The sequence below is a fragment of the Bubalus kerabau genome, chromosome 7, assembly GCF_029407905.1.
Source record: "Bubalus kerabau isolate K-KA32 ecotype Philippines breed swamp buffalo chromosome 7, PCC_UOA_SB_1v2, whole genome shotgun sequence".
NCBI lineage: Eukaryota > Metazoa > Chordata > Mammalia > Artiodactyla > Bovidae > Bubalus > Bubalus kerabau.
The window spans coordinates 37,432,815-37,448,131 of NC_073630.1; the positions used below are offsets into that span (position 1 = coordinate 37,432,815).

At 37.7% G+C, this 15,317-nt stretch overlaps 1 long non-coding RNA gene across 11 annotated transcripts in view; it reads left to right on the forward strand.

The window, feature by feature from the left end:
• LOC129657650 (uncharacterized) overlaps nt 1-2,450 on the forward strand; it is a 52,569-nt gene extending 50,119 nt beyond the window's left edge. For all 11 annotated transcript variants that reach the window (XR_008716935.1, XR_008716936.1, XR_008716941.1 and 8 more), the window contains one exon: nt 2,020-2,450. This is a non-coding gene — a long non-coding RNA (uncharacterized LOC129657650). The remainder of the gene's footprint in view (nt 1-2,019) is intronic.
• Nucleotides 2,451-15,317: the final 12,867 nt, after the last annotated feature.

The following is a 15,317-nucleotide window of genomic DNA, read 5'->3' on the forward strand; positions in this document are numbered from 1 at the left end:
CTGAGTAATATTCCCTTGTGTAGTTCTTTAACCACTAACACCTTAGGTATGATACCACCTAGGCAATATCTATAAAATGTGATCCCATTTACCTCCTAATATTATAGAATGAGCTTCCCTGATGGTTCAGACAGAAAAGAATCTGCCTGCAATGCAGGAGACCCAGGTTCAGTCTCTGGATTGGAAAGATCCCCCAGTGAAGGGAAGGACTACCCATTCCAGTATTCATGCCTGGAGAATCCCATGGACAGAGGAGCCTGGCAGGCTAAAGTCCATAGGGTCACAATGAGTTGGACACGACTGAGTGACTAACACACACACACTCACACACTATAGAATATTTATACTTGAGTAGATATCTGTATTTTAATACAATCTAAGCATTCTATCAAACTTATTCTTCATAAATTAAACAAAAGAATTAGCAAATGTTTAAATCAAGAATAATCAGATTAAAAGTTATTTTATTGCCAAGAAATTAACTAACACACACACACACACACACACACACAAAAGAAATTAACTAACAGAACCCGGCATTGATATTTTAAGGTCCTATGGTTAAAATGACATTATCTGGTTAGCATAAGAAACAGCTATATACTAATGTTCTTTATAAGCAATTTCAAGGGGAATACTATCAAAATTCAATTTTGAAATGATTCTGTTAACTTATTAATGAAAGGATTTCAATTTATTTCCCCTGAGGAGGTCAGAAACACTGGTAGGATGTTAGATCCAAGAGTTGTAATGTTTTACGATGGTTTTATTTTCAAATCACTGTGTGCCAAATTAAACCTTGGAAGGAAGTTGATGTACCATTTGATTCTATAATTACTGACTTGGCCATGGACAAGCTGCTTACTCTAGATAGTAACAACTGAAAGTAGATTGCCCAGCTGTTACTGATGCTTTAAGGGACTGTATAACAGAACAGTGGTTTCAACCTGCATTTCAGGTTCTCTATTCTAAACAAATATGATAGCTTGATGACTTTTACTTTTTTTCAACAGTCCATGAGGAAATCCTTAAATATATGTTTAATAATGCATTTATATTCAAAATTAGGCACTGCTAATCAAAAGTAATAAAATAGAGTATACTACTTCAAAATAAGAAATTCAAGGTTATTTCAGACTTCTTATTGTAATAACATATATTTAAAGTATCAAGTTATCAAAAATGATTGATTTATATGTGCAGGAACTAAAAAGCAATCATGTTAAAATTAATTGAAGTAAATAAATATTCCTTAAGTTTAATTTTTATGATTCATTTACGTGAGTGTGATAAATTTCTCATGCTGATCTTCTCAAGTGGAAGCTTAACTGTGATGAAGTAGTTAAAAGGAATTAAATTTGAAGTAGTATTGTATCTAATGTACATAGCAGCTTGAGGATTGTGTCACACTGAAGAATTTAAAAGTCTATCATATGTTATTGTGTGGCTTAATATCAATTATTCATTTAGAGTACCCTTTACATTTGGTTGTTTCAGTTAGCTCTTGCTGTGTAATAAACTACCTAATAGTTTTAAACAATGTATTTGGCTTCAAATTTTGTGACTGTAATTTGGGTTGACATAGTTGGGTACTTCTATTCGCCTCCTTTGATTCACCTGTGTATGTATTTGCTGTCAACTACCAGTCAGCTGGGGAAGTCAACACTGTTTAAGGAATTTTGAAATCTGGCTAGGCACATGTTACAAGGTCTGCTTCTCTGGTGACAAAGAATTATCTTCATTAGGCCTAGATTTTGCTCCTTGGAAGTGTCAGCAGTTACTTGTAACACTGCTTTGGTGAAGCAAGAGAATAATATGATACTTTCTCACAGGCTTTACAGAGCTCAGAAGAATATGCCTCATTAACATATGATTTAGATATTCAAATATTTTGGATTAGAAATTATAATTTTTTACGATGTTAAGACCATTTGGAGTTGAATATAACTTAAATGTCATTTTCTTAGTAAGGATTGACATTTTCAATTTTGCTTTTATTTAATTTTGTCTTTACAACAGGAGAGCTCCTAAATTCTTGACAGAAGTCTCTGAAGACAGAGGCAGCTTAGATTCTCGTCTGTTTATGGAACTTTTTGAGAAATGTATTCATGAGTTGGCAGAGAGAGAGCCTTTAAAGCTTGGCATATCTGATTATCATGTCATAGCACAGGAAGAGAACCCTAAGGCATTAAGAATTCTCAAACATTAGTAGTGGTTTTCCCTAAAGGTAGTTAAGTACACTGACAATTTAGTAAAGTAGCACATCTTCGTGATTATCCTTTCACTGACTGACTCTGAAATCTCATCACAAATGCAAAGTATTCTCACTTCCTCACCTTAGATTTAAAGTTCCAGGTTTCCATTTTATATAGAAAAATGTACAGAGTGTGGGCTGATAATAACATGTTTTTCATTGTACCTCAAATAATAAAATTATGTTCTTTAATTTATAGTTGTGGAATATTGTGAAATGGGTGGTTTTATTTCTTGAAACTGTCAGCTATTCAAATACCTATAATCTTGCTTGTAAGCATATAACTTTATTAGTCTTGAAAGTGTGTAAGTGAAAGTGAAGCTTGCTCAGTTGTGCCCGACTCTTGGTGACCCCATGGACTATACAGTCCATGGAATTCTCCAGGCCAGAATACTGGAGTGGGGAGCCCTTCCCTTCTCCAGGGCATCTTCCCAACCCAGGGATCGAACCCAGGTCTCCCACACTGCAGGAAGATTCTTTACTAGCTGAGCCACAAGGGAAGCCCAAGAATACTGTAGTGGGTAGCCTATCTATCCTTTCTCCAGTGGATATTCCCGACCCAGGGATTGAACTAGGGTCTCCTGCATTGCAGGTGGATTCTTTACCAACTGAGCTATGAGGGAAGCCCAAAGTTATTAGTTATTAGTTAAAGTTACTAGTCTTATAACTTTTATAAAAAGGAAATTTTAATACTCATAAGTATTATAAGACTGTTACTCCAAATTGCCTATAACCTCATAGTGTGGTGCTTGCAAATATTTTAAGTGATTTTGTAGGTGAATTTTACAGAAAATGAAACTATTTCATGAAAATCACTGTGATTCTTATAGAGGAACTGGAATTTGAGCAGTAGCCAGTATAGGGAGACTCTGTTACAGGGTTTTAGTGACATAGCCTCTTTCAATCAGAGAAGGCAATGGCACCCCACTCCAGTACTCTCACCTGGAAAATCCCATGGATGGAGGAGCCTGATGGGCTGTAGTCCATTGGGTCGCTAAGGGTCAGACACGACTGAGTGACTTCACTTTCATGCATTGGAGAAGGAAATGGCAGCCCACTCCAGTGTTCTTGCCTGGAGAATCTCAGGGACAGGGGAGCCTATTGGGCTGCTGTCTGTGGGGTTGCACAGAGTCGGACAGGACTGAAGTGACTTAGCAGCAGACTTAGCAGCATCCTCTTTCAATAATTTGACTCAGAAGCATTTTAGACAGACTGAATTGATGCTTTTGAACTGTGGTGTTGGAGAAGACTCTTCAGAGTCTCTTGGACTGCAAGGAGATCCAACCAGTCCATTTTGAAGGAGATCAGCCCTGGGATTTCTTTGGAAGGAATGATGCTAAAGCTGAAACTCCAGTACTTTGGCCACCTCATGCGAAGAGTTGACTCATTGGAAAAGACTCTGATGCTGGGAGGGATTGGGGGCAGGAGGAGAAGGGGACTACAGAGGATGAGATGGCTGGATGGCATCACTGGATGGATGTGAGTCTGGGTGAACTCTGGGAGTTGGTGATGGACAGGGAGGCCTGGCGTGCTGCACTTCATGGGGTCGCAAAGAGTCGGACATGACTGAACTGAACTGAATTGAATATTCTTATGAGTTGTATCAGACATGAACATATTCCAACACATTGATCCATAATGTTTTTATAAGTTCAAACTTTTTTTTTTTTTACAATGGCTTTGGCATACAAACCACAGGCATACTGATCAAATTATTCCCAGAGTATGTTGGGTAGGTTGGATAACAGAGTCAAGTTTCAGATCAGTGTCTCTTGCTTAGCATAAGTACTTGCATTAAAAGTAACATACCTGTGTACAAGACAGGAAGAGTATCACGTATGATAGCATGTGTAAAATAGGTACATGTTGGTATACTGAAATACTCTTATTAACTTAAATGTAGATTAAGAAACAATGAGGTAGAAACAGGAAAACAATCTTTGCTTCTACTTTCCATTTAAATTATTTCTTTAAACCCTTTATTTTCTTAATCCTAGATGAAAACATAAGAAATTTCCTTAGGATTCTGTTCAGGTAATATGGTGTCCACATATGCCCCCCTGACTTTCCATGGAATACAATGATAAGATCTAGTCAGAATGCATGGGGAATGTATTTGAGGATTGAAAGTAAATAGGAACTGCTTGACCAGATTCTAAGTAACCTATGTGATCTGAATTTTTTATTTTCCTCCCTGTTTGCTCTAGCCCCAACACATGAACTTAGCTTAGTGGTAAACCTGGATAGAGCATGATAGTGCAGACAGAGGGCTCCAGGAGAAGCTTTCTGCTTCTGACTTAAAGAGCAGGAACCTCAACTTCTAAAGCTAAGCGTAAGTTTTAAAAAAAAAACCTATAACTTGTTTTTTCTTTTGTCTTTTTCTGTTCTCTCTGTGCCCTGGACCATAGATAGTTCACTGACATTGGTAACTACAGTGGCAGCAGAGAGAGAAACAATGCATTACCTTTAGGGTAACAATAATTCAGATGTTAGAGATTAATAATTAATCTTTAATTAATAATTAGAAAATTTTCACCAGAAGCCATGGAAGAAGGAACTTGAGCAACATTTAAAGTATTGAGAAAAAAGAACTGTCAAATGCTAAATTATATAGCCAGTGAAAATATCTTTCTGAAATGATGATGAAATAAAGATATTTTCAGATGAAGAAAAACCAAGAAAATTCATCACCAACAAATAAGCTCTAAAATTGTTGTTAAAATTTCTTCAGGCATAAAGGAAATGATACTAGAAGGAAACCTAGAACACCGAAATATCAGGAAGAAAGGAAGAACAACAGAAATGATATATATTTAAGTCAATATTTGCAATTGTTTGGCAATTGCCTTATATATATACACACACATATATTGTATACATACATGCACATACTTGCTAAACATGCTCTAAGAACTCTAGAGGATAGTTTATAGTATATGTGTATAGTTTACCTATATGTGTGTGTGTGTGTGTATATATATATATATGTATATAATTTTACTTGAAGTAGAAAGATGTTGATTTTAAGTAGCCTGTGAAAAGTATGCATTTTAAATCCTAGGGTTTTTTTTTCTTTGCAAAATAAATTTTTCAAAGATATATATTTAAAATTACAATTGATACATTAAGCTGGAACATAATATTCAAATAACCCAACATAAAAGAGAAAAAGGGAAATAAAAAGCAGGAAAGAAGACAACAAAAAAGAGTAATCCAAATCAGTCAATAACTACATTTCTGGAAGTTTATTTTAAGGCACCTATTAAAAAATATAGCTTGTCAAAAGGTATTAAGAAAACAACACAACTATATATTGTCCATAAGAAACTCACTTCAAAATTAATGATATATATATTGGTTAAGGTCAAAAGGATAGAAAAAGTAATGCTCTGCAAAAGCTAATCAAAGAAGGTTTGAGTGGCTACGTTACTCTCTGAAGTAGATCTCAAAGCAAATTACCAGGGATGAAAGAAGATATTATATATCGATAAAAGTATCAGTTCACCAAGGGGAAATAATAATCTTAAATATTTGTATACTTAAAAATAGAACCTTAAAGTACACAAACCAAAAACTCAAAGAAATGAAAGTACCCTGGAAGCTCATCCATCCTTAATTGCATCTGCCACCCCTGTCTCTTGCAGTCACATCGTTTGTTTTTGTTTTTATTTTTTTAATTTCACTTTTGCTTTCCCATTGTCACCACATATGCTGTCTTATCCCCACTTCAATTAAAACAATATTTTCTTGACCTTACATCGCTATAGAAACTATCATGTTTTTTTTTTTCCTGTTACAGTAAAAACTTAGGAGTTGTCTGTGTTCCCCCTGTCTTCACCTGCACTCCTCTGACTGCATATTGTACACATTTTATATGCCCAGAATTCCATAAAAATTGAAGTTCTCAAGGTCATGAATGCCTCGACATTGCCTAATCTGATAATCATTCTTCTTTTCTCACCTTCCTGAACTTTTGGCAGCATTTGACAGTGCTGATCATTCCCTCTGTGGAGTATTTTCGAACTCCATCCTTTGACCTCACTGGCTGTTTCTTTCTCCCCGTTTTTGGATCCACTTCAGGTAACTGACCTACGAAAAGGAAAGACTCTACCCACCTCCCTAGTAGCAGCTTTTTCTAAAATTGGTCAATTTGCTGTATCTTCTAGTTGCTCAAGCCAAAACGAACAAACAGAAAAGCACAATTTTGTCCTGAATGTCTGTTCATCTTTCGCATGAAATTCATTAGCAGATCTAGTTTGAAATTTTTGCATTGGCCTCCAAGAAATCGCCCTCTTTTTTTTTTCCTTGTTTCCATATGCACCCACTGTATTTTCCACACTACTCTGAGAGTGATCTTTCTGAATGTGAAGTTAGATCATGTCTTATCTCTGGTGTTCCACTCTCACAAGGAAAGCCAAAGAATTTTTATGTCCAACAGGGCTCTACATAGTCTTCCCCTCCTGATAAGCCATCCTCAATTCCTTCTCCTAGCTCATTCACTCAGCACCATCCAGGCACTTTGATCTCATTCTTTTTTCAGTGCACGGAAAATGTTCTGTAGGTCATCTGTAACTGCTCCTCTACAATCTTACTGAGCTGTTCCTCTGTTATATCTATGGCTTTTACTAGCAATTCTATTATAAATATCGTATCTCCCATCACTTTATGACCCTTAACCTGTTTTTTCCCCTCATTCGTAGTTCTTTCTACCACTTGCCATAATGTGTATTTATTTGTATCTGTTGTATTTCCTGTTTTCCACTTAAAACTGAGTGATACAAAAACAGGCCTTTTCCCTTTTAAAATTTTTAATTGATCTATAATTGATATCATATTTATTTCAGGTATAACATGATTCATTATTTGTACATATTATGAAATAATCACCACAGTGTCTAGCTACATTCTTTACTATACGTAGTTAATTTTTTCTTTTTTTTTTTTTTTGGTCATAATAAGAACATTTAAGATCTGCACTGGAAGCAAGGTTCAAATACACAGCACACTATTGTTAGCTATAATTCTCATGCTGTATTTTACATCCTATGATGTATTTATTTTATAACTAGCAGTTTGTACCTTTTGACCACCTCACATTTTTTATTGGCAGTGTTTCTATCAGTGAAAGTAAAGACTGACACGTAATAGCTGCTCAGTAAACATTTGACAGATGACTAGTGGAATGTAAAGGTGACCGTTGTGCCTGAGAGACAGTGATTATCAGGAGGAAGACTGGATAATGTATAAAAGGAAAGCAAGGACACTGAGGAGCCACTCTGTGGCTTGAAAAAGAAAAGTGATAGTACCTGCATTGGAATGGTGAGTGATCACTGTGTCTGCTGTGGCAAGAATGGATTTTAGGGAAACAGGACTCAGGAAGTTAGGTGCCTAGTGAACAGTCTCAGAGAGAATTGTGGCCTAGACATGTACAGTAGGGTATTCCAGCATTAGCCACAGAGTGGGTGGTGGGGATGTGACCACTGAAAATGGGTTGTTTTCAAGCATCCAGAAGGCCGTTTAACATGGGCATCTAAAGATGGTGCTGACAGTATGTAAGTGGGAGGCCACACCACAGTAGGTGAAAAGAGGGACTGGATGAGATTATTTAGATAAGAATAGATGAATGCACAATGTAGTCCAACAAATACATTTAGGTATTTGAACAGGGCCCAGAGAACAACAACAAAGAATGGAAAAGAGAAGCCAATATCATGAGGTTAAGCCCATAGTATAATGGTATAAACTAGGAGAGAGTGGTAAGCCTAAAGAAGCCAATAGTATAAAATGTCTCAAAATGAAAATGATAGTTAATGGTACCAAGTGTTCCAGACAGAGAGCATGTAGGTTGAAAATATATAGGCCTAATAACCTATAAGCAATGTGAAATTCCATAAGGTTCATAGAATTCATTCATTCAACAGCAACATACATGTAGCAGAACAGTGTTTTTGTAATGGCACTAAATTTTATCAAAGAAGACAGAATTACAGTGTTAATATTCTAGTGGTTGACACAGGTGTTAAGTAATTGATAGCAAATAAATCACTTTAAAATTTTATTTTTTAAACATGCCATTATATAATCATTTTCCCTGGTAATTTTCATTCATGGAGTTGATTGTACAGGTATATTTGTATGTACAAAAAGTAATATATGTAGGGCTATTTATTGCACTATTGCTGATTGTACTGCTACTTCTCATAGCAAAATAATGTTGAACTAAGGTACTTATTCATTTATTGATAGATAAATAAGAAATTATATAGCACTAAGGCTTCTGTGTAGCTGAACTGTGAATGAAGAATGGGTTTATGCACTGATATGAATTGACCACTGAGATACAGACATAAATATATGACATATATAAACAGAAGAAATTGCTGAATATTGTTAATACTATAATGTTATTAGTGTAAAAAATCAGAAAAACTAATACTGTGTTATCTTGAATATGCATGCAGTATTTTCAGAATTTTCTTCAAGATGCTGTTTTTTAATCCTCATTTAGGTACAAAACTACTTATTTGAGGTACAGCGATGGGAACTAGATTTGTACAGTGTACTGTTTTGTGAATTTTAGGTTTCAAAACAAATGTTATGCTATACAAAATAAACATTTAAAAAGATTTCTGAAAAGGGGTTTGCTCCTATTTAAAAAGTGATTAGTGTTCATTTCTTTTTGTTGTTGATTTTATTTTTATTTGTTTTATCAGTGATCTAAAACATATACATGGAAGGACACCCCAGTGGGAAATGGAACAGGATGCTTTGTCATGAATCTTTCTAATTACATCCTATTCTGCTGCCTCATATCCCAGATGATTTATAGTTAATCTCTGGTCAGTGATGTTGATGCAGGAGAAAAAACAGTTGCAATAGTTAGGCTCAGAAACATCTTTGAAATAAAATACACAAATCACTTCCTGAAGAAAAGTCACCATCAGTAATTGTTACATCATTTCAGTTAAGTCTCTCAGTCCTGTCTGACTCTTTGCAACCACATGGACTGCAGAACGACAGACCTCCCTGTCCATCACCAACTCCTGGAGTTTACCCAAACTCATGTCAGTTGAGTCAGTGATGCCATCCAACTATCTCATCCTCTGTTGTACCCTTCTCCTCCTGCCTTCAATCTTTCCTAGCACCAGGGTCTTTTCAAATGAGTCAGCTCTTCACATTAGGTGGCCAAACTACTGGAGTTTCAGCATCAGTCCTTGCAATGCATATTCAGGACTGATCTCCTTTAGGATGGACTGGTTGGATCTCCTTGCAGTTCAAAGGACTTTCAAGAGTCTTTTCCAACACCACAGTTCAAAAGCATGAATTCTTCGGCACTCAGCTTTCTTCAGAGTCCAACACTCACATCCGTACATGACTACTAGAAAAACCATAGCCTTGACTAGACAGACCATTGTTGGCAAAGGAATATCTCTGATTTTTAATATGCTGTCTAAGTTGGTCATAACTTTCCTTCCAAGGAGTAAGCATCTTTAATTTCCTGGTGGCAGTCTCAATCTGCAGTGATTTTGGAGCACCAAAAAATAAAGCCTGCCACTGTTTCCTCATCTATTTGCCATGAAGTGATGGGAACAGTTGCCATGATCTTCATTTTCTGAATATTGAGCTTTAAGTCAACATTTTTACTCTCCTCTTTCACTTTCATCAAGAGGCTCTTTAGTTCTTCTTCCCTTTCTGTCATAAGGATTGTGTCATCTGCATATCTGAGGTTATTGATATTTTTCCTGGCAATACTGATTCCACCTTGTACTTCATCCAGCCCAGTGTGTTCTCATGGTGTACTCTGCATATAAGATAAATAAGCAGGGTGACAACATACAGCCTTGATGTACTCATTTTCCTAGTTGGAACCAATCTGCTGTTCCATGTCCGATTCTAAGTGTTGTTTCCTGACCTGCATACAGATTTCTCAAGAGGCAGGTCAGGTGGCCTGGTATTCCCATCTCTTTCAGAATTTTTCACAGTAGATCTACACAGTCAAAGGATTTGGCATAGTCAATAAAGCAGAAATAGATGTCTTTTGGAACTCTTTTTTTCCATCATCCAGCAGATGTTGGCAATTTGATCTCTGGTTCCTCTGGCTTTTCAAAACCAGCTCGAACATCTGGAAGTTCAGGTTCATGTATTGTTGAGGCCTGCTTGGAGAATTTTGAGCATTACTTTACTAGCGTGTGAGATGAGTGCAATTGTGTGATAGTTTGAACATTCTTTGGCATTGCCTTTCTTTGGGATTGGAATGAAAACTGACCTTTTCCAGTCCTGTGGCCACTGCTGAGTTTTCCAAATTTGCTGGTATATTGAGTGCAGCACTTTGACAGCATCATGTTTCAGGATTTGAAATAGCTCAACTGGAATTCCATCACATCCATTAGTTTTGTTCATAGTGATGCTTCCTAAGGCCCACTTGACTTCACATTCCAGGACGTCTGGCTCTAGGTGAGTGATCACACCATCATGATTATCTGGGTCATGAATACCTTTTTTATACAGTTCTTCTGTGTATTCTTGCCACCTCTTCTTATATCTTCTGATTCTGTTAGATCCATACCATTTCTGTCCTTTATCGAGCCTATCTTTGCATGAAATATTCCCTTGGTATTTCTAATTTTCTTGAAAAGATCTCTAATCTTTCCTGTTATATTGTTTTCCTCTATTTCTTTGCACCAGTCAATGAGGAAGGCTTTCTTAACTCTCCTTGCTATTCTTTGGAACTCTGCATTCAAATGAGTATATCTTTCCTTTTCTCCTTTTCTTTTTGCTTCTCTTCTATTCACAGCTATTTGTAAGGCCTCCTTAGTCATTTTGCATTTTTGCATTTCTTTTTGTTGGGGATGGTCTTGATGCCTGTCTCCTATACAGTGTCACGAACCTACATCCATAGTTCATCAGGCACTCTGTCTATCAGATCTAGTCCCTTAAATCTATTTCTCACTTCCACTGTATGATCATAAGAGATTTGATTTAGGTCATACCTGAATGGTCTAGTGGTTTTCCCTACTTTCTTCAATTTAAGTCTGGATTTGGCAATAAGGAGTCCATGATATGAGCCATAGTCAGCTCCCGGTCTTGTTTCTGCTGACTGTATAGAGCTTCTCCATTTTTGGCTGCAAAGAATATAATCAATCTGATTTCGGTGTTGACCATCTGGTGATGTCCATGTGTGGAGTCTTGTGTTGTTGGAAGAGGTTGTTTGCTATGATCAGTGCGTTCCTTTGGCAAGCCTTTGCCCCGCTTCTTTCTGTATTCCAAGTCCACATTTGCCTGTTACTCCAGGTGTTATTTGACTTCCTACTTTTGCATTCCAGCCTCTATAATGAAAAGGACATCATTTTTGGTGTTAGTTCTAAAAGGTCTTGCACGTCTTCATAGAACCGTTCAACTTCAGCTTCTTCAGCATTACTGGTCGGAGCATAGACTTGGATTACCGTGATATTGAATGGTTTGCCTTGGAAACGAACAGAGATCATTCTATGGTTTTTGAGATTGCATCCAAGTGCTGCATTTTGGATTCTTTTGTTGACTCTGATGGCTACTCCATTTCTTCTAAGGGATTCTTGCCATAGTAGTAGATATCAGGGTCCTCTGAGTTAAATTCACCAATTCTAGTCCATTTTAGTTTGCTGATTCTTACAATGTCAATGTTCACTCTTTCCATCTCCTGTTGACCACTTCCACATTACTCTGATTCATGGACCTAACATTCCAGGTTCCTACGTGATATTGCTCTTTATAGCATCAGACCTTGCTTTCATCACTAGTCACATCCACCACTCGGTATTGTTTTTGCTTAGGCCCTGTCTCTTCATTCTTTCTTGAGTTATTTCTCCACTGATCTCCAGTAGCATATTGGGCACCTACTGACCTGGGGAGTTCATCTTTCAGTGTCCTAACTTTTTGCCTTTTCATACTGTTCATGGGGTTCTCAAGGAAAGAATACTGAAGTGCTTTGACATTTCCTTCTCCAGTGGACCACATTTTGTCAGAACTCTCCACTATGACCCGTCCTACATGGCATGGCTCCAGTTTCATTGAGTTAAACAAGGCTGTGGTCTATTTGATTAGATTGGTTAGTTTTCTGTGACTGTGGTTTTCAGTCTGTCTGCCCTCTGAGGGAAAAGGATAAGAGTCTTATGGAAGCTTCCTGGTAGGAGAGACTGTCTGAAGGGGAAACTGGGTCTTATTCTGATGGGCAGGGACATGCTCAGTAAATCTTCAATCCAATTTTCTGTTAATGGGTGGGGCTGTGTTCCCTTCCTGCTATTTACCTGGGGCCAAACTATGGTGGAGGTAATGAAGATAATAGTGACCGCGTTCAAAATTTTACGTAAATTGTGTATATATCCTGGAGGTCATTTCTTTTGTATTGAATTCTCTCCATGGTCAATGTAAGTATTAGATTTTGTTTCTCTTGTAAATAATGAAATACCTAATGCCATTCAGTTTTTATTTAAAGATACCTAAATTTAAAAGTATTTAGTGTAGCACAAAGCTACTAGTGATACATTTAGCAAAATTTAAGGTCATTGGCAGAATTCAGAAAAACATATTTAAAGCACATAATTTTCTATGTATCAGATTTCTCTCTGATGTGCTGGTGTTGTTGTTGTTCAGTTGTTCAGTCTTTTCCGACTATTTGCAACCCCATTAACAGCAGCATGCCAGGCTTCCTTCACTATCTCCCAGATTGCTCAAACTCATGGCTATTGACTTGGTGATGCCACCCAACCACCTCATACTCTGTTGCCCACTTTTTCTCTTGCCCTCAATCTTTCCCAGCATCAGGGTCTTTTCCAGTGAGTCAGGACTTCACATCAGGTGGCAAAAATATTGGAGCTGAGCTTCAGCATCAGTCCTTTCAATGAATATTTAGGATTGATTTCCTTCAGGATTTACTAGTCTGATCTCCTTACAGTCCAAGGGACTCTCAAGAGTCTTCTCTAACACTGTAGTTCAAAAGCATCGATTCTTCCACATCAGCCATCTTCATGGCCCAACACTCACATCCATACATGACTGCTGGAAAAACCATAGCTTTGACTATGCAGACCTTTGTTGACCAAGTAATGTCTCTGCTTTTTAATACACTGTCTAGGTTTGTCATAGCTTTTCTTCCTAGGAGCAAGCATCTTTTAATCTCATGGCTACAGTCATCATCTGCAGTGATTTTGGAGCCCAAGAAAATAGTCTGTTGCTAGTTTCCATTTTTTTCCCATTTATTTGCCATGAAGTGATGGGACTGGGTGCCTTAGTCTTAGATTTTTTAATAATGAGTTTTAAGCAAGCTTTTTCACTCTGCTCTTTAACCTTCATCAAGAGGCTCTTTTAGTTCCTCTTTACTTTCTGCCATTAGAGTGTTGTCATCTGCATATCTGATGATTCCAACCTGTGCTTCATATAACCTGGCATTTTGAATGATGTATTCTGCATTTCATTTAAATAAGAGGATGACAGTTTATAGCCTTGACACACTCCTTTCCCAGTTTAGAACCAGTCTGTTGTGTTGTTCCATGTCTGGTTCCATCTGTTGTTCCATGTTGCTTCTTGACCTGCATACAGATTTCTCAGAAGGCAGGTAAGTTGGTCTGTTAGCCCCATCTCTTGAAGAATTTTCCATAGTTTGTTGTTATCCATGCAGTCAAAGGCTTTAGTGTAGTTGATTCAGAAGTAGATGTTTCTCTGGAACTCTCTTGCTTTTTATAGGAGCCAACATATGTTGGCAGTTTGATCTCTGGTTCTTGTGCCTTTCTAAATATAGCTTGTATATCTGGAAGTTCTTGGTTCACATGCTGTTGAAGCCTAGATTGAAGGATTTTGAGCTACCATGTGAAGTGAGCACAACTGTACATTAGTTTGAACATTCTTTGGCATTTCCTTTCTTTGGGATTGGAATGAAAACTGACATTTTCCAGTCCTGTGGCCACTGCTGAGTTTTCCAAGTTTGCTGGTATATTGAGTGAAGCACTTTGACAGCACCATCCTTTAGGATATGAAATAGCTCAACTGGAATTCCATCACCTCCACTAGCCTTGTTTATAATAATGCTTCATAAGGTCCACTTGATTTCACACTCCAGGATATCTGGCTCTAGGTGAGTGATCATACCATCATGATTATCAGGGTCACTAAGACCTATTTTGTACAATTTCCCTGTGTATTCTTGTCAGATCTTCTTAATATCTTCTGTTTACATTAGGTCGATATTGTTTCTATCTTTTTTGTGCCCTTCTTTGCATGAAATGTTCCCTTGGTGTCTGTCATTTTCTTGGAGGTCTCTAGTCTTTCTCATTCTATTGTTTTCCTCTATTTCTTTGCATTGTTCACCGTGATATATGGGAATTAACAGTTGGTCAACTCTTCACAGAGTGGTTGCAAGAAAACATAAGTTTTGGTTTTGAGCTGCTAGGTGCAGAGGTGATCAATTAGGAGAAGGAACCAAAGTGAAAATAAGAACCAAGACTTTATTCATTTACTACAAACTTGTAGTAAAGTCGCTCAGTCGTGTCCGACTCTTTGTGATCCCATGGACTGTAGCCCACCAGGTTCCTCCATCCATGGGATTTTCTAGGCGAGAGTACTGGAGTGGGTTGTCATTTCCTTCTCCAGGGGGCCTTCCCCACCCAGGAATCGAACCTGGGTCTCCTGCATTGCAGACAGACTCTTTACCGTCTGAGCCACCAGGGAAGTCACAGACTTGTAGGCAGGAAGGCAAAACAGGAGGCAGGAATGTTGCATTTTCCCCTGTATTGGTATCAGGAAGTGTCAGTCTGATGACACAGCACAAGCAGTGTAATCCTCTCACTGCCAAGGAGCCTTGAATGAAAGTTTTCTGATGTTTTAGGGACCCAGGGAGCTTGGTGGTTGGAGTGAGGGACGGGCTAGGAGTAGAAAAGTACTGAGTGGAGAATTATCTTAGTCAAGCTCTGTGCCCCCAAAACGAGTTGTCAGGAGGAGCTCCTGAAAAGTGCTCCAGCCTAAACTTGCATCCCCTTTACTGAGAGGCCTCTGACTGAAGGCACTTGGGCCGGGAATAGAAGCAGGCCTGGAG